Source organism: Salmo salar, chromosome 01 (assembly GCF_965601325.2).
Source record: "Salmo salar chromosome 01, fSalSal1, whole genome shotgun sequence".
Lineage (NCBI taxonomy): Eukaryota > Metazoa > Chordata > Actinopteri > Salmoniformes > Salmonidae > Salmo > Salmo salar.
Genome location: NC_138291.1, coordinates 150,636,547 through 150,655,579, shown reverse-complemented (window position 1 = coordinate 150,655,579; position 19,033 = coordinate 150,636,547). Strand labels below are relative to the sequence as shown.

Genomic DNA, 19,033 nt, shown 5'->3' with positions numbered 1-19,033 from the left:
ATGCTACACATTGATGGGCTGATTCAAAGTTGTAAGAGGTGTGACTAAAATTAAATGGTCAGGGATTTCAAAAGATCTGTGACTAGCATCACTTTCTCATCAGCACGCATCGACAAACAACTCATGAAACAGTTTTTTGATTGTTTACGATTTATCACAATCTGGAGTCATCTGTCTTATGATGAAAGTCTCAACATAAGACAGCGATGGTCATTTTGTTCCGTTTCTGAATTATGACCCGAGTCTATTATGATTCAGAAAGACAGCATGACGCTATTCTTAGGCACTCAAGAACTACCGTCTCCATGACATCTTAATCTAAACATTCATTATTGTCTGATAATGAATGTTTAGACTAAGTGACACATACAATGATTCATGTTGGTTGTGTTTTACTTTACTAGGTCAAGACATTGTAAGTTCATATACTGTTGTTTATGATAAACTGTCATGAACGGTTAAGGTACTATATAATGAAAAGTATTAATCTTATAGTTTTTATTGTTTGAATTGCAACCACATAGTTGCATCATTGACGTCTAAAGGCATCGTCAACAAGCAGCCGGATTCTGACAAGAAAATAATATTTTGGCGCACATGGTGCAATATCCAAACCTCATGATTTTCTGTCGGAGAGGAATAATGCCAGGTGACAAAAAAAAATCAAATAATGTTGTCCATCCAATGTGAAAAATGTAATTTAACAGAAAAACAATTGGTTAATTAGCTGCCCTACAATTGAACAATTTGCTTTGGTTTCGTATCGACCGCCGTCACATATTAAACAAGGCCAAAGGTAAACCCATTGATTAGTGTCACATGAACTCTGCACCCAACAATAAAGTTGGCCTGGTGCCCCATTATTTATTCAATTACATTAGCCATTTGGGAACCGTTTAATCATTTCTGAAAATGTTCCTGGGCCATGAGGGTTAATTGGGCGTTTGGCTCTTGAGAAAAACCCATGAACACCCAGGAGGAGCACGTCCCTAAAAACAGCTCTGGGTTTGTCTCAGTGAAAGTAGCATAGTGACACTCCCTTGGAGAGCACCTGGTTTCCTGATGTCCCTGTTCTCCTGACTGACCTCACCCATGCTGCAGACAGATGGAGAGGATGGTATTGGGTTTAGTGCGGCTCCCTGTGTCCACTCAGAGCCTTCATCCACATACAAGGCTGGCTCCCCTGGAGGATGGAAGAGGGGGGTTATGAATGATGCTGTTAGCTGGAGAAGGTGTGGCATGCTTACTGAATTTTGGTTGCTGTGGTTGTAGTAGTAGGGTAGTGTGTGTGTGTGTGTGTGTACTCTATGTGCGTGTGTGTGTTTCTGTGTCCCCCTGACAGAGACAGATGGAGTGAGCCACCAGATTTACCCGAGGAAGCAGTTTATAGAACGTTGTCAGAGGGAAATAGGCAGAGTTACTGAAATACAGGCCTGAAGTCACAGCAATCAATCTCTACAGTGCCAGCCTGGATCAGACAACAGGGAGAGCTAGTTTGTTAGTGTTCACAGAACATCAAATATGAATGTGTTACGTCTCAATGGCACACTATTTTGGTGGTCTCTTAGAAAGGCAAGGGCAAGCTGTTTGCTCTCTTCGATCCATGTATCTTTGCAAACATGAAAGGTTAGTCTGTGGTCGACAATATGTAAATACTTTGTTCCATTCTGTCAATCGGCCCACATAAAAAAATACTACAGTTTACTGAAGTGATAATGCTGTGTTTGGAGGATATATTGGCACGAGTGTAAACTGTATATCCTCCAAACACCGGCTTCAAGAGCATTATCACTTTAATACAATGGGTTACCAACATATTCAAATAATGATTGACATATTTTCAATAAAAACTATATTTTGCTGAAAATATTCTTAATATTTCATCCTTCCATGAGATATAGTCCCGACATAAATCTAGGGTTGCTATCAAAGCCGGCTGGTCGTTCGTTCTATCGGTTCGGTTGCCAGAGACCCGACCCAGTCATTAAGTCTTTGTGTTCTAAATCTATGGCCGTGACCCAGTCGTTTGATCTAAATCTTCTGTTGCCACCATAGCTGGCAACGTTCTTATCCCTTGCTTGCTAGCTAGCCAACTTTGGCTAACACAGTCACGTCAAACACTGCAGTCAGAATAACAGCAAAGTAGCTGCATTTCCAAGTTGTTTTCTAGTTTGTTTTATACATCCATAACAATGTTCCAGTGTCCAGAAGAGATAGTCAACTACACAACAAACACAATAAATTCAATCTGAAGCTGGAATGACAGCAAACTAGCTGCATTTCGTGTTTTTCTATTGACATTTCTTTGTATATATCTATAAAAATTATGTTGATTCATGGTTTCGACTGGCTGGGAAAGCTGCCAGCCTCTCTGTATCGTCTCAACTCCCAACATGTTCATTACCATAGGACAGCTGAAGATCGAATTTCAATTTAAAACAATGTTGCAAATGTTGTAGAGAGACAGCAAAGTTATTACAAATCTTTGCTGTTGCAAACCAAATGCTACTCTAAAATAATTATTTATGTATTTATTTTTTCACCTTTATTTAACCAGGTAAGCTAGTTGAGAACAAGTTCTCATGTACAACTGCGACCTGGCCAAGATAAAGCAAAGCAGTGCGACAGAAACAACAACACAGAGTTACACATGGAATAAACAAGTGTATAGTCAATAACACAATAGAAAAAAAGAAAGTCTATATACAGTGTGTGCAAATGGCATGAGGAGGTAAGGCAATACATAGGCCATAGTAGCAAAGTAATTACAATTTAGCAGATTAACACTGGAGTGATAGATGAGCAGATGATGATGAGCAGATGATGGTGTGTAAGTAGTGATACTGGTGTGCAAAAGAGCAACAAAGTAAATAAAACAATATGGGGATGAGGTAGGTAGATTGGGTGGGCTATTTACAGATGGACTATGTACAGCTGCAGCGATCGGTTAGCTGCTCAGATAGCTTATGTTTAAAGATAGTGAGGGAAATGTAAGTCTCCAGCTTCAGCGATTTTTGCAATTCGTTCCAGTCACTGGCAGCAGAGAAGTGGAAGGAAAGGCGACCAAAGGAGGTGTTGGCTTTGGGGATGACCAGTGAGATATACCTGCCGGAGCGCCTGCTACGGGTGGGTGTTGTTATCGTGACCAGTGAGCTGAGATAAGGCGGAGCTTTACCTAGTATAGACTTATAGATGACCTGGAGCCAGTGGGTCTAGCGACGAATATGTAGCGAGGGCCAGCCGACTAGAGCATACAGGTCGCAGTGGTGGGTGGTATAAGGCGCTTTGGTAACAAAACGGATGGCACTGTGATAGACTACATCCAATTTGCTGAGTAGAGTATTGGAAGCTATTTTGTAGATGACATCGCCGAAGTCCAGGATCGGTAGGATAGTCAGTTTTATTAGGGTAAGTTTGGCGGCGTGAGTGAAGGAGGCTTTGTTGCGGAATAGAAAGCCGATTCTAGATTTAATTTTGGATTGGAGAGGTTTGATATGAGTCTGAAAAGAGAGTTTACAGTCTAGCCAGACACCTAGGTATTTGTAGTTGTCCACGTATTCTAGGTCAGAACCGTCCAGAGTAGTGATGCTAGTCGAGCGGGCGGGTGCGAGCAGCAAACGGTTGAAAAGCATGCATTTGGTTTTGCTAGCGTTTAAGAGCAGTTGGAGGCCACAAAAGGAGTGTTGTATGGCATTGAAGCTTGTTTGGAGGTTAGTTAACACAGTGTCCAAAGAAGGGCTAGATGTATACAGAATGGTGTCCTCTGCGTAGAGGTGGATCAGGGAATCGCCCGCAGCAAGAGCGACATCGTTGATATATACAGAGAAAAGACTCGGCCCGAGAATTGAACCCTGTGGTAACCCCATAGAGAATGCCAGAGGTCGGGACAATAGGCCCTCCGATTTTACACATTGAACTCTGCGAAGTAGTTGGTGTCTGCGAAGTAGTTGGTGAACCAGGCGAGGAAGTCATTTGAGAAACCAAGGCTATTGAGTCTGCCGATAAGAATACGGTGATTGACAGAGTCGAAAGAGTCGTTTTGTTCAGTAATCCATTGGAACAAAGCGCAGTCACAACAGACAGACAAAAAATCTAAAAAGTACCATAAAAGTTCGTAGAAACATGTCAAACGATGTTTATAATCAATCCTCAGGTTGTTTTTGTCATAAATAATCGATCCTATTTCAACCGGACAATAGCTTCGTCAATAGAAAAGGAGAAAAAAGAAAGGCGGACTCCCAGTTACGCACTGGACTCATGTCTGGAAATTTCCACTGTCCTCTCATTGAAAGTGGTGTTTCTCCTTCATTTTTCAGAGTAAAAGCCTGAAACAATGCCTAAAGACTGGCCACATGTAGTGGAAGCCATAGGGATTTTGAACTGCGTCTTAAGTCTTTGTATGGTGGACAGGCTTTCAATGGAAAAACAGGCATTCCAAATAATAGCACTTCCTGGATGGATTTTCCTCAGGTTTTCCCCTGCCATATCAGTTCTGTTATACTCACAGACATTATTTGAACAGTTTTGGAAACTTTAGAGTGTTTTCTATCCAAATATATTATATGCATATCCTAGCTTCTGGACCTGAGTAACAGGCAGTTTACTTTGGGCACGCTTTTCATCCAAAATTCCGAATACTGCCCCCTACGCTAGTGAGGTTTTAACTTGGCTTTCAAAGACTTTAGAAAGGCAGGGCAGGATGGATATATGTCTGTAACAGTTTGGGTCTAGAGTGTCACCACCTTTGAAGAGGGGGGTGACCGCATCAGCTTTCCAATCTTTAGGGATCTCGGACGAAACGAGAGGTTGAACAGACTGGTAATAGGGTTTGCAACAATGGCGGCAGACATTTTTTGAAAGAGAGGGTAAAGATTGTCTAGCCCAGCTGATTTGTACGGGTCCAGGTTTTGCAGCTCTTTCAGAACATCTGCGATCTGGATTTGGGTGAAGGAGAAGCTGGGGAGGCTCGGGCACGTAGCTGCGAGGGGTGCGGAGCAGTTGGGTTGGGGAAGCCAGGAGGAAAGCATGGCCAGCCGTAGAGAAATGCTTATTGAAATGTTCGATTATCATGGATTTATCGGTGGTGACCGTGTCACCTAGCCTCAGTGCAGTGGGCAGCTGAGAGGAGGTGCTCTTGTTCTCCATGGACTTTACAGTGTTTCAAAACTTTTTGGAGTTAGAGCTACAGGATGCAAATTTCTGTTTGAAAAAGCTAGCCTTTGCTTTCCTGACTGCCTGTGTGTATTGGTTCCTGTGGAGGTAAGCCCAGGCACTGAGTGATGGTAAGAGAGGTTGCATCTCTGGACACGCTGGTTATACTGGGTGAGGTCACCGCATGTGTGGGAGGTGGGACAAAGGAGGTATCTGAGGCATGTACAGTGGGACTAGGGGCTCCGCAGTAAACTAAAACAATGATAATTACCCTAAACAACAGTATACAAGGCATATTGACATTTGAGAGAGACATAAAGAGAGGTATAAAGCAATCACAGGTGTTGATTGGGAGAGCTAGCTAAGTCAACAACGGGTAAGACAACAACAGCTAATCAGCTAAGACAAGAACAACAGGTAAAATGGCGATGAATGGGCAGAGAGGGTCGGTTAACTACACACAGAGCCTGAGTTCATCGCTAGGGCCGACAGATAAACAAAGGTAAACAAAGTGGAGTACCGTGATAAATGAACAGTCCAGCAGGCATCAGCTATGTAGCCAAGTGATCATAGGGTCCAGTGTACAGCAATAGATGAAACAGGGAAGCCGCTAGGTATTCGTTACTACGCTAGCACGCGGGAGACACGGCGTTTAAAGTTAGCAGTCCGGAGTAAGTAGAAGCGTCTGCTCTGTCGTCCGGTAAAGGCCGATTGGAGGCACAGCTGATGGAATTACGTCTGCGGACCAGTCGTGGTGGTACGGCGGGGCGCCATGTCGATGAAGGGACCGGGCCAGATGGCGAAAGAGGTATTGTAGTTGTGGTAATTTCATTTGCTAGCCGGGAGATGCACCTGGCTCAGTGCAAGCTTCGAGGCTGGGTCACTCAGTGGCAGCTAGCTAGCTGTGATGATCAATGGTCCAGGGTTTACGGCAGGAATCTGGTGTTGTAGTGGAGGAAAACAGTCCGAGTCTGGCAGGTATTATCCAGGCTAAAAAAAAATGGCTGGTGCCTGAGCAGAGGGTAAAGGCCGCTGGCAGTGGCTAACAATGACTAAATAGCGAGTAACTTAGCTAATTTGCTGGCTACCTTCTGATGAAAGTTTTGGCTGTAGGGTCTAAAAGAATAGTGGATCCGTGTCACATTGAGTGAGGCGGGTTACCGGATGTTATATTTAATTTAAAAATGGAAAAAGATATTGAAAAATTAATTGGAATATATACAAAAAATCTGAAAAATACAAAAAGTAAATGAGAGGAAAACAAACTACATCTGCACTGCTATGCCACCTTGGATTACATAATGGGAGATAATGTCTAGATGTTTTTACGGTGTAGATCTAATATATCAATTGCCTGGTTTAGCTGATGAGACAGCGGATTGCACAATCAGATGGAAGAGAGAAAGTAAATATGCATTTCAACGTCATAGATTTAGTCGGTGATAATTTGTGGATTGAAACCGGCTGGAATTAAGTTTTAACCAATCAGCATCCAGGATTAGACCCACTCGTTGTATAATATAGAATACTGTAGTACTAACTATAGAATTCTGTAGTAAACCGTAGTCAACTGTAGTATACTGTAGAATCCTATACTCAACACTGTAGTATCCATCAATCTTGTAGTGCTTACTATAGACTTTTGTAGTATACTGTAGAATGCTATACTACACTGTAGTATCCCCTCGAACGTGTAGTGTTTACTAATGAATTGTATAGTATACTGGAAAATTATATACTACACACTGTAGTATCCTTCGATCGTTTAGTGCTTACTATAATTTTTTGTAGTATACTATAGAATATTACATTACACACAATGCTTACTATATAGCCTTTTCACATTTGAAGTCTGATTTTCAAGCACTGCACCTGTCTCTCTTTCTTTGTACTCTCTTAAGTATTATTTGATCACATTGACCTCATCTCTACAGCAGAATAACTGCATTTCACAGTGGACATTTGGTAACTCTTCGGCTCCAAATAAATACATGAATGAATACAGTTGCACATGGAGAATTCGAACGAGCGGCAACACAATTATTCCTGGCCGCTGTGATTTATGAAGCTTCCTTGCTGAGGTGAAGATACATTTTTAAAGGTGACTGGCTGCTTGTGAATTCACAGGTGTCGATGAATACATTTGGTCGACGGGAAGCCCATTAATTCCCCACATGGGATGTGTTAAACATATGGGGAAGTTGGTTAATAGGGAGTTGGTTATTGGGTTGGATCGAGAGGATAAAGTTCCCCTTGTGATCTTTGAATGAGGTGTTCTGTACATCTACACTGAACAAAAAGATAAACGCAACATGCAACAATTTCAAAAATTTGACTGAGTTACAGTTCATATAAGGAAATCAGATAAAGGAAATAAATTCATTAGGCCCTAAGCTGTGGATTTCAGATGACTGAGGGGGTGGGGTCAATGTAATAGTCCGGTGGCCATTTGATTAATTGCTCAGCAGTCTTGTGGCTTGGGGGTAGAAACTGTTAAGGAGCCTTTTGATCCTAGACTTGGAGCTCCGGTACCGCTTGCCGTGTGGTAGCAGAGAAAACAGTCTATGACTTGGGTGACTGGAGTCTCTGACAACTTTATGGGCTTTCCTCTGACAGCGCATATTATATAGGTCCTGGATGGCAGGAAGCTTGGCCCCAGTGATGTACTGGGCCATACGCACTACACTCTGTAGCACCTTACAGTCAGATGCCGAGCAGTTGCCAAACCAGGTGTTCATGCAACCAGTCAGGATGCTCTCAATGGTGCAGATGTAGACCTTTTTGAGGAGCTGGGGACCCATGCCAAATCTTTTCAGTCTCCTGAGGTGGAGAGCATCCAAAAAGATTTTGTCGTGCCCTCTTCACGACTGTCTTGGTGTGTTTGGACCATGATAGTTCATTGGTGATGTGGACACCAAGGAAAGTGAAACTCTCGACCCGTTCCACTACAGCCCCGTTGATGTTAATGGGGGCTCGTTCGGCCCGCCTTTTCCTGTAGTCCACGATCAGCTCCTTTGTCTTTCTCACATTGAGGGAGAGGTTGGTGTCCTGGCACCACACTGCCAGTTGTCTGACCTCCTCCCTATAGGCTGTCTCATCGTGGTGTCGTCAGGGACAAACTTAATGATGGTGTTGGAGTTGTGTTTGGCCACACAGTCGTGGGTGAACAGGGAGTACAGGAGGGGACTAAGTACACACCACTGAGGGGCCCCAGTATTGAGGATCAGCATGGCAGACGTGTTGTTACCTACTCTTACCACCTGGGGGCGGCCCGTCAGGAAGTCCTGGATCCAGTTGCAGAGAGAGCTTCGTGGGCACTATGGTGTTGAACGCTGTGCTGTAACAAAATGAACAGCATTCTCACATAGGTGTTCCTTTTGTCCAGGTGGGAAAGGGCAGTGGATCTGTGGATCTGTTGGGGCAATACGCAAATTGGAGTGGGTCTAGGGTATCCGGAAGGATGCTGTTGATGTGAGCCATGACCAGCCTTTCAAAGCACTTCATGGCTATATAGCCTTTGTGCAAGTTATTGTTACTTAATAATGAAATACTTATCCTCATCTCTTGCATCAATACTGCCTAGTCAGTTGTCCAGTCAGCTAGTGAGAGCAGGCTGGTCAGTGTGACAGCTGCATGGGTCAAGACATAGTCAGTAAGTATGAACCTTTGGCACTGCGGCAAAAGAAAATGGAGGATTCCATGCAGCGGCTCCATCCCTCTATTTGTGATTACATTTTTGGGTGTTCTGACTAGTGTGAAAATATCTCATCTAAACCTGTGACAGCATTATCTGCTGACTGCAAACACTTTCCATTTCTCAGTTAGACTCACCCATAAACATGCATTGATTATCAATGCAGTCACAGTCACAGTTGTGAGCGTGTTCAGTAAGGAATTGTAAAAAATGTGCTCTTTCTGTTTAGTCACTATCTTACAAGTGTATCTTCCCCCACCAAACACCTCTCTTGCCACCTGACAATCACACTTAATCTACCTCATACTGTGTCGTATTGTCAAAGAGCTATTGTGGATACCACAATGCAGGTTCGACTCAACTGAGCCAATAGTCTCTCAGGAATAAGCCCATGATGGAGTTGAAAGAGCCACTATTGGAAAGAATGATTTGGGAGGGCGGTAGGTACCTTTCCAGAGTGACCTCTGAAGTGGTTGCAGAATAATCCTATTAGACAAGGTCAGTGCGATGCGCTCCAATTACCTGCTGTCACAGCAGTGCCTTCCGGCTTTTTAGATGTCACAGGTGACTTGGGATAGGGCAAAGACAGAGAGCATGAAGTACTCGAAATACACAAAGCACGAGATCCAAAGGATGTTTCTCACACATCGAAGTTTAGCTATGTTTGAGATTGTTCTCTATGACTCCTTGAGTTACAAGGGAATTGTTTGAACTGATCCCCAGATCAGGCACTGTGTGAAAATATTATCATGAAATGTGCGCAAATCTGTATTCAATACCTGTCACTGTAAACTTCACATTTCTAAAGCATATCACACTACACCACAAATGGGCTGATTAGAACTACAGTTGTTTTGGTCAGAAACAAATTGTGAGTCAGCATTCAAATCATGCAACAGACCACTTGCCAAGGAACTTTGGCTCTGCATGTACAGTGCATGTACCTATTCAGGACACTGTCCCATGGAGAATTCACATGACAACGCTTGCATTAGTAACTTCTGATGCCATGGAACAGGATTAGTGGATTTAAGCTCATTGAAGCTATTTCCTCAGAGCGGTCAGGAGTCAAAACGGCATCTAATCAGCCATTCCTTAATCCTATGAAATTTGCATCAAAACAATGCCGCTACAGTGACCAATGAGCCTTTAATGCCTCCCACTGAGAATTCAATGCTGGCACGTATGATATCTGGTTTACATAACGGTTAAACAAGAACAAAACAATGCATAGGGCAGGAATTATTGTGTCCTTTTTTCAGGTAATAAACATCATCCTGTCCATACATTTGAGGCAAGATGAACATGACAATGTTATGGTGTCTCAGTGACATTATTTGACCTAATCTCATTGCCCAATCATCTCTATGGTATCTCTATGTGGATCCCTTGTTTGAGTTGTGTTGAAGTAATTATTCTTGACTACATTCACTTCACAAGGTGTACTCAGAGTACAGTTAGTTTTTCAGTTTTGCTTAACTAAGTCCCGTGTTCCTCTTCGTCCCCAATGGACAGACACTAACTAATGCAATAAATAGCAACCTATCTTAATTGTGTCTGTGAGCAAATTCAGGGCTTTATAGGAATCTGGTCGATTTTGCTGATCCTAACATTAGGTTTTGGTCAGTGACCAAACCATATTGGAGATTAACAAAAATGTTGAAAGAAAAAATTGTTGATGTCCCATTTGCAGGACAATTATATCTCAACAGAGCGCACTTACCCTACTTTACTGTTTTAGTTATTTTCATTTCCCTCCTCAACCCTTTTGAGAACCACATTTTCATCAACAAACCCCCCCCCCTCAATGTGTTAGAGTAAGATTTTTGTGGATTTTGGAGATGTAATTAATTTCAAATACTGTGTTTGTTAGCTAGAGAAGGACAACAAAAGATGGAGAAAAAGCCTGTGTACCTCAGATGGAGTCTACACATGAAGCTCATTATATGGCATATACTCGACATTACTATGTCTCATATCAGTGCATTCGCATGACTTTGACGGCAGAGCAATGTTTGAAATGCGTTGGCGGAACGTGGGAGGAATAAGGACAATAGCGCTGTGTCTGAAGTACTGTAGCAGTGTAACGTCAATTAGTCGTAATTACTACACCGCTGAATGATCCTCTGCCAAGGAACACCTAAAATGCCAATACAGGAAAGATCCACACTATTGATCCTATTCTGAGAGGACCGAGGAGCACCTCAAGGTGGAACTAAATTAACATATGTTGATGTTGTCCTTTTTGTGTTGAGGGTTTTTCAATGTGTTTGATAATTGTGTTTTTAGAGCATTTTGCAAACACTTGCTAATCAAAGTGTTTTGCCAAAGTAAAGTATCTAAAATCAGCATTTCTTTCTGATAGTAGCAAATTATTTCAGGGTCCTTACACCTGAAGATAAAGTATCTCTCTTGTAAAATAGAGTTGTAATCTCAATGAGACCAACCTGATAAAATTAAGGTAAAATACATGTCTTCATGTCCTGTTTGATAACATCATTGTATATCAAACACTCAGATCTTCACTTAATAGCCCAGTATTGGCAGAATAAAAAAATGCAACAACATGCAATATAGAGGTAACTGCCAAAATAAAGGAAACATCAACATGAAATGTATTAATAGAGCATTGGGCCACCATGAGCCAGAACAGCTCCAATGCTCATTGGCATAGATTCTACAAGTGTCTGGAACTCTATTGGAGTGATGCGACTTTGAATTTAATTTTATTGGGGCAAAAGACATATACAACAATATGTACAATATTGTATGTACAAATATATACATTGTGTTCCCAGAAAATAGCACTTAAAAGTACTAATTGAAACAGTTGTTTCCAAAGTGGTCCTAGATGGTAAAAACATTCTTCCATGAGAAATTCCATCAATTGGTGTTTTATTGATGTTGGTGGAAAACGCTGTCTCAGGCGGTGCTCCAGAATCTCCCATAAGTGTTCAATTGGGTTAAGATCTGGTGACTGAGACTGCCATGGCATATTGTTTACATGGTTTTCATGCTCATCAAACCATTCAGTGATCACTCGTGCCCTGTGGATGGGAGTGTTGTCATTTTATGGGGGCATAGACATGGTAGCTAAAATAATTGCCTGCCTAGCATTTTTATAAGCATGATGATGGGATGTTGTTGCTTAATTAACTTAGGAACCACACCTGTGTGGAAGCAGCTTCTTTCAATACACTTTGTATCCCTCATTTACTCAAGTGTTTCCATTATTTTGGCAGTTACCTGTATATTCTACTTGAAATGCAGATTGCATGCTAGGGTTTGTGAAGACACATACTGGGAGGGAGTCTCCAGACCCATCAGTGGCCAGCTGTGTTGGTGCTGTGATCCTGATCACGTTCTAGTTGGACTGGTTGATCACTCAAAAGCAACACCACAATATTGTCTTTGAGAAATGGGTCTCTGGTTACAGTAATAACTCTATTTGTCATGATTGACGATGCCCAAGGATGACGGAAATTCCAGTCTCTATTGTTTTCTGTAGCCTCCTGGTATATTCTCACACAATTTCCTAGCAAAGACAGTTATTTATGAAGAGTTATGCCCTTTAATGAATGTGGTGTCTTTGAGAAAATGGTGTAGTTATTTTTATGAACTTGCCTCAGCTCATCATAAGTTGTATAAATCAAAAACAGACAACCGTGAGGCAGATTGTGTATGGTTGGGTTTCTCTTCAGGGGCTATGAGGTGCATAGGGTAGGGTGATTAATATCCTCAAAAGATAATTGAAAGGTGCACTACTTTGCCCAAGGGATTGGTTGGGCATGTGGTTGAATTACAGAAAATAGCACATTCTTAAATTGCAGACAGCTAGCCATCAGCAGTTATCTACGATGTACTTTCCCAGCTAATAACTCTGGCTGAACTGCCTAGGCATTTGAAAGCCTAAAATGAAATTAGGGACAATGGGAGAAAATTTAAGTTATAACACATTTGATGAACAGTTTTGTTGCTTTGTTTGTTTGTGGAGGATATGAGTGTAAATATTAATAAATATCAGACGGGTGCAATTGCTTTAGTTACTTCCGTCTATCTAGTTTGAAATAATACAATGTTTGTCATGCAAAATTGAGTACACTTCTCATATTCAATATGCAGATGAATAAAAATATCCTACCAATTCAGCTGAGCTAGGAAAGAACACATTTTTGTCAGATGAGCCCTTGATTATGTGAGTCAAAGAGGCCACATAGTTTCTATTTGGACTCAACTAGGGCAACATACACAGAGTGCAGTGACGGTCGCTGCCATTTAAGATGAGGGAAGAAATACATTTTTTTAATGAGCATTGCCTTATTACTATTAAAGCATATTGGATAACTGTCATTCATATTCCATTCACCTAACTCAATGTAACATCGATTGGTTTAGACTACTGTCACGATATTAGCTAACATCATAGTCAACATAGCTACTAGAACTAACGCTTTACAGTAGTAAACCCGCTACAATCATGCAGTGTACAGTCAGCAAGCAGTTTAGTAGTTACACCGGTGGGCCCCAGTGGCAATAAATTAATACAACCAAAAGCTTACCTTGACTTGGAAGTTCCAGTGCTGCATAGCAAGCAAGCAACCATAGCATCCCTCTCTGTTTGAGTGAGGTGTTTGAGTAGGCTAAACTAGTTAGCTGCATTCGCTAGATAAGTGAAAATAAAAGTAAAAAAATATATATAACTAGCTCTCTCTCTTGCTTATCCTTCAGTTTTGAAGGAACTCATTTTTCAGAACTGTTCAACTATTATCTTTCTCTAGCTTTGAGTCAACTACTCACCATGTCATGCACTGCAGTGCTGGCTAACTGTAGCTTGTGCTTTCAGTACTAGATTAATTCTCCGATCCTTTGATTGGGTGGACAACATGTCTGTTCATGCTGCAAGAGCTCTGATAGGTTGGAGGACACCCTCTGGAAGTTGGAAGTGGGTGAGAACCATGATCCTCTTAGGTTTTGTATTGAAATCAGTGTACCCAAAGGAGGACTGAAACTAGCTGTCCTCCATGTTACCCCACAGAGTGCTGTTGAGGCTACTGTAGACCTTCATTTGAAAACAGTGTGTTTTAATAAATTATTTGGTGACGTGAATATAATAGTATGGTTTCATCTAAAAAGGATAACTTTTATTTGTATTTTACAGAAATTCACTGAGGAGGGTGGTGTTCTTTCCATGACATAGACTGTCCAGGTGACTGCAGGTGTAAGCTATGATCCCTTATTGATGTAATTTGTAATCCACTTCAATAAGGCCTCCCGAGTGGCACACTGGTCTAAGGCACTGCATCGCAGTGCTTGAGGTGTCACTACAGCCCTGGGTTTGATCCCAGGCTGTGTCACAGCCAGCCGTGACCGGGAGACCCAAGAGGCGGCGCACAATTGGCCCAGCGTCATCCAGGTTAGGGGAGGGTTTGGCCTGCCAGGATTTCCTTGTCCCATTATACTCTAGAGTGTTACACAAATCTTAATATAATTTAGATTTTAGATTCTTCAAAGTAGCCACCCTTTGCCTTGATGACAGCTTTGCACACTCTTGGCATTCTCTCAACCAGCTTCGTGAGGAATGCTTTCCAACAGTCTTCAAGGAGTTCTCACATACGCTGAGCACTTGGCATCATTTCCTTCACTCTGCGGTCCAACTCATCCCAAACCATCTCAATTGGGTCAGGTGATTGTGGAGTCCAGGTCATCTGATGCAGCACTCCACCACTCTCCTTCTTGGTCAAATAGCCCTTACACAGCCTGGAGGTGTGTTCTGGGTCATTGTCCTGTTGAAATACAAATGATAGTCCCTCTAAGCGTAAACCAGATGGGATGGCATATCGCCGCAGAACACTGTGGTAGCCAAGCTGGTTAAGTGTGCCTTGAATTCTAAATAAATCACAGACGGTGTCACCAGCAAAGCACCCACACACCATCACACCTCCTCCATGCCTCACGGTGGGAACTACACATGCAGAGATCATCCATTCACCTACTCTGTGTCTCACAAAGAGACAGTGGTTGGAACCCAAAATTCTCAAATTTGAACTAAAAGACAGATTTCCACCGGTCTAATGTCCATTGCTTGTGTTTCTTGGCCCAAACAAGTCTCTTCTTATTATTAGGGTCCTTTAGTAGTGGTTTCTTTGCAGCAATTCAACCATGAAGTCCTGATTCACGCAGTCTCCTCTGAACAGTTGACGTTGAGATGTGTCTGTTACTTGATCTCTGTGAAGCATTTATTTGGGCTTCAATCTGAGGTGCAGGTAATTGCCGATTGCTGAGGATGGTAACTCTAATGAACTTATCCTATGCATCAGAGGTAACTTTGGGTGTTCCTTTCCTGTGGCGGTCCTCATGAGAGCCAGTTTCATCATAGCGCTTGATGGTTTTTGCGACTGCACTTCAAGAAACGTTTAAAGTTCTTGAAATGTTCCGGATTGACTGACCTTCATGTCTTAAAGTAATGATCGACTGTCGTTTCTCTTTGCTTATTTGAGCTATTTGCTATTTATGGCCTGTAGGCCTCATTGACCTTAGCTCATACAACTCATTTTTGAGTAAAAAAAAGCATCATGTATGGATTATTTTGACTATAGCAAATGCTCAGATGAAACGCATTGTGCTATTTAAGTTTAACAAGGACTCTCTCTCCTCGTCACCATTGTCATGATCAAAGATATGATCAAGAGCCTCACATACAGTATATTGGTTGGTCCTGCTGCCACAGAATTAATTGTGAGCAAGGCCTCAAAAAAGCTTTATGTACCAGAGCTGTGAGAAAAGTTCTACATATTATTGAAACATTGTTGCGATTGTTTGTGAAAATGCCAACAGGTGTGCTTCCCGTGGGGGAAAGATTCTATTGGGGAAAGGCTCCTGTGGAGGTGCCATGGAAGCCAAGAAGGTTAGTGAGGTGTGTGTGTGTGTGTGTGTGTGTGTGTGTGTGTGTGTGTGTGTGTGTGTGTGTGTGTGTGTGTGTGTGTGTGTGTGTGTGTGTGTGTGTGTGTGTGGGTGTGTGTGTGTGTGTGTGTGTGTGTGTGCGTGTGTGCGTGCTCAAACACACATGCATGTGGGGTTCTGGGAAAGGAAGTGAGTCCATCTGATGATTGGGCATGTGCCTGAACTCAGTTTTATACATTGTAGTCTCATTTCTAATGACCGGTCATTTTTGACTGGGAACACCACAGGTGTACAAAAGTTAAATAAAACACCCAAAATGTAATGAAAATGGTCAAAATGTTTTTTGTGTGTCCAGACGCCCTGTGTGGACAAAGTCATGGAACTTTATGACAATCAGATTAAATTAACAACCTTTTTCAGAGAGAAAACCTATAAATCGGTCCAATTCGACCGAAACACAGCAGGAGGGTTAAGGGGAGGAGATAATTAATATAAGGATTTTCAAGCCTTGAGACAATTGAGATATGGATTGTGTATGTGAGCCATTCAGAGGGTAAATGGGCAAAACTAAATATTTAAGTGCCTTTGAACGAGGTATTGTAGTAGGTGCCAGGCTCACCGGTTTGTGTCATGAACTGCAACGCTGCTGAGTTTTTCATGCTCAACAGTTTCCCATGTGTCTCAAGAATGGTCCACCACCCAAAGAACATCCAGACAACTATACACAACTGTGGGAAGCATTAGAGTCAACACGGGCCAGCATCCCTGTGGAATGCTTGCGAAACCCTGATGAATTGAGGCTGTTCTGAGGACAAAAGGGAGGGTGCAACTCAATATTAGGAAGGTTTTCGTAATGTTTTTGTACAGTCAGTGTAGAACCATTCAACAGAACACAGTGCATGTGTTGTCACAATTAAGGAATGCAAAACATTCTTTAGAAATCTCAGGGCACTCTCCTCTAGATGTTTATGCATCCATGGATGCATAATCATCTGTATTTTTAGCTGGTAAAAAAACTGGCTGCAAAGCAAATGCACTTAGAGTTCATTGTCACTTTATGTTATCTGCCTATTCTTTCCAACAGCTTTCTGCTGAAAGCTCAGAGCATCTTTAAGCACAAACTTCTGTGTTTTTTGTCATTCGCAGCTGTCTGCGAGATTCTGGAATAGCAACAGCCTCAAGGCGTTCACGGCTGCGTCTTAACTGTCTGGAGAGCTACCTGCCAGCTTGGTTTTAATTCCTTGCAAGGTGAGAGTGCACTATAACAAGTGTGTTTATTCCTGTCAGCTGTTTGTCTGCCCGGAGGAAACACAAAGCTAACAGTAGCTTTACCTGTTTGCCACAAATGTGCTTTCCATTCATATGCCTGTAACGTATTGTATTCCTCCTGATCCGTTTAACTATGGATTTTTACCCTCTGTGTCTCGTTCCTCTTGTTGCTTTGTGTCTGTCTTTGTTTGCATTAGCTTTGTCTCAGAAGCTTTGAGAAGACAAACTCTCTCTATTTCATTCTCTGCCTCAAAAAAAAGGGGGGGGGGGGGGGGGTTGCCTAATTTGGGGTTGCCTGATTTGTAAATGGGGTCGAGAGAGAAACGCTTAAATAAAATAAATAAAATCATGCTTGGTTCATAGAACCGGGGTTAGGTCAGTAAACTCCAGTAGGCGCTAGATGTGGTTGTAATAAACAGAGCAGTTTCTGGTTCCTTCCTACAAATGTGACTCTATCTTATGAACCGTTTAAGCTACTAAATATTTTGGCCCCATCAAAGATACGGAATACATATGTGTCTTCTGTTTCCCTCTACAATGCCCACAATGCGTGCAGGACTCATTAGAGCAGAGTGGACAAGAGCAGAAACTAAATCAGACTGGAGGGAAAAGAACATCATCAATGATAACGATCTTCTCTACACAGAAGATCATTCAAATTTAATGCCGGATGATTTTCTGAACTTCTCAATACCTTTCTGATGTATTTTAGTCACTTCAAACAATACTTCCTTGAGATTGAAAAGCACTGTCAGACTGATTTGTAATCGACTGTCATAGTCCCAATTAAAAAAGTCAACATTGGGAACGCATGATGCAGGGTATGCATTCCTGCTGATGTAAGAATAAGGCTGATAGGATCATTATATTATAAAGCAATAAAATACTTCCACATCATGTTATTTTGCACTTATATAGCCATACGTTGGCATGGAAATTGACTAAATATGAAAACAATTGACAATATAATGTATATTCACTATGGTCAGGTGCTTAGACTATATATTTGTGAGGATAATAAGGGTATTCGGTAAGGGTACCATTTATATTGTTGTATTTGGTAAGGGTACCATTTATATCGTAGCGTTCTTAACCTAAAACTCAGTGATCTCGTCAAGAGTTTCGGACCTCTTGGCGTAACGATTAAGGTGTTGGCATGACAGTGGGTCTGAGTCTCAGTCAGCGCTATAATATAGTTAGTATGAAGCCAGCCAGAATAAGAGTGAGGGCCAACACGTCATTACATTAACTGAGCATTACTTTCCCCAAAGTATTTAAACAAGTAAATTGCCTATTACTGAGGGTGGAATCCTCCCTATCAATCGCTTCCGCATCTTAGCCATTCGCTTACGATACATTAAACTCAAATCAGTGTGATTTATTAGAATGCTGCAAGTCTGATCATTACTGCACACCCTCCACCATCTCCCTTCCCAGTACTTTGGCAGGGTGGGTCAGGCGTGGGCTGTGTGGTGAGAACGCTGAAACACAAAGACCCGCTTGCCTCATGCATTAATCAGCATTTGGTGTGTAGCACAGTCCTGTGGTGACGCCCGTTATGAGGTTTCAAACAGCTTATTAACCACACAGAGATGATAACCATAGGTACCAGTTGTGTGTAGAAAGGGTACAGTGGAGTGGAGATGTGACCTTGAAGTACAGATGCAGTCAAATATATTGGCACCCTTGCACAATCAAGTGCAATGGAGAAGAATGTTCTGTTTTTTCTTCTAAAAACTGGTTGAATAGCTATTTTAATCCTGTAGGCACCTTCAACTTATCACAGGTGAGATAAAATACACAGTAAATGAGAATCATTGCCTCCAATCAAATTAATTCGAATTGTGAACAATATTTAGTCCATTTTTAAATGTTTTTATTTCAGTTAATTTTCTTTTCCTTGTCCTGTTTACTTCTAAATCAAACAAATACATGTGTAAACACCAAAAGTTTTTTCAATTTCAACTTATTTTAGATGAAATAGTGTCATGCATCTGTAGGCCATTTGTGTAGAAATGG

The 19,033-nt window shown here is 41.8% G+C and overlaps 1 long non-coding RNA gene across 1 annotated transcript in view; it reads left to right on the top strand.

Annotated features, from left to right (window-relative positions):
* Nucleotides 1–2,560: 2,560 nt before the first annotated feature.
* LOC106565761 (uncharacterized) overlaps nt 2,561–19,033 on the top strand; it is a 39,419-nt gene continuing 22,946 nt past the window's right edge. Inside the window, exons 1-3 of the long non-coding RNA XR_001319726.2 lie at nt 2,561–5,959; nt 15,680–15,749; nt 16,892–16,993. This is a non-coding gene — a long non-coding RNA (uncharacterized LOC106565761). The remainder of the gene's footprint in view (nt 5,960–15,679; nt 15,750–16,891; nt 16,994–19,033) is intronic.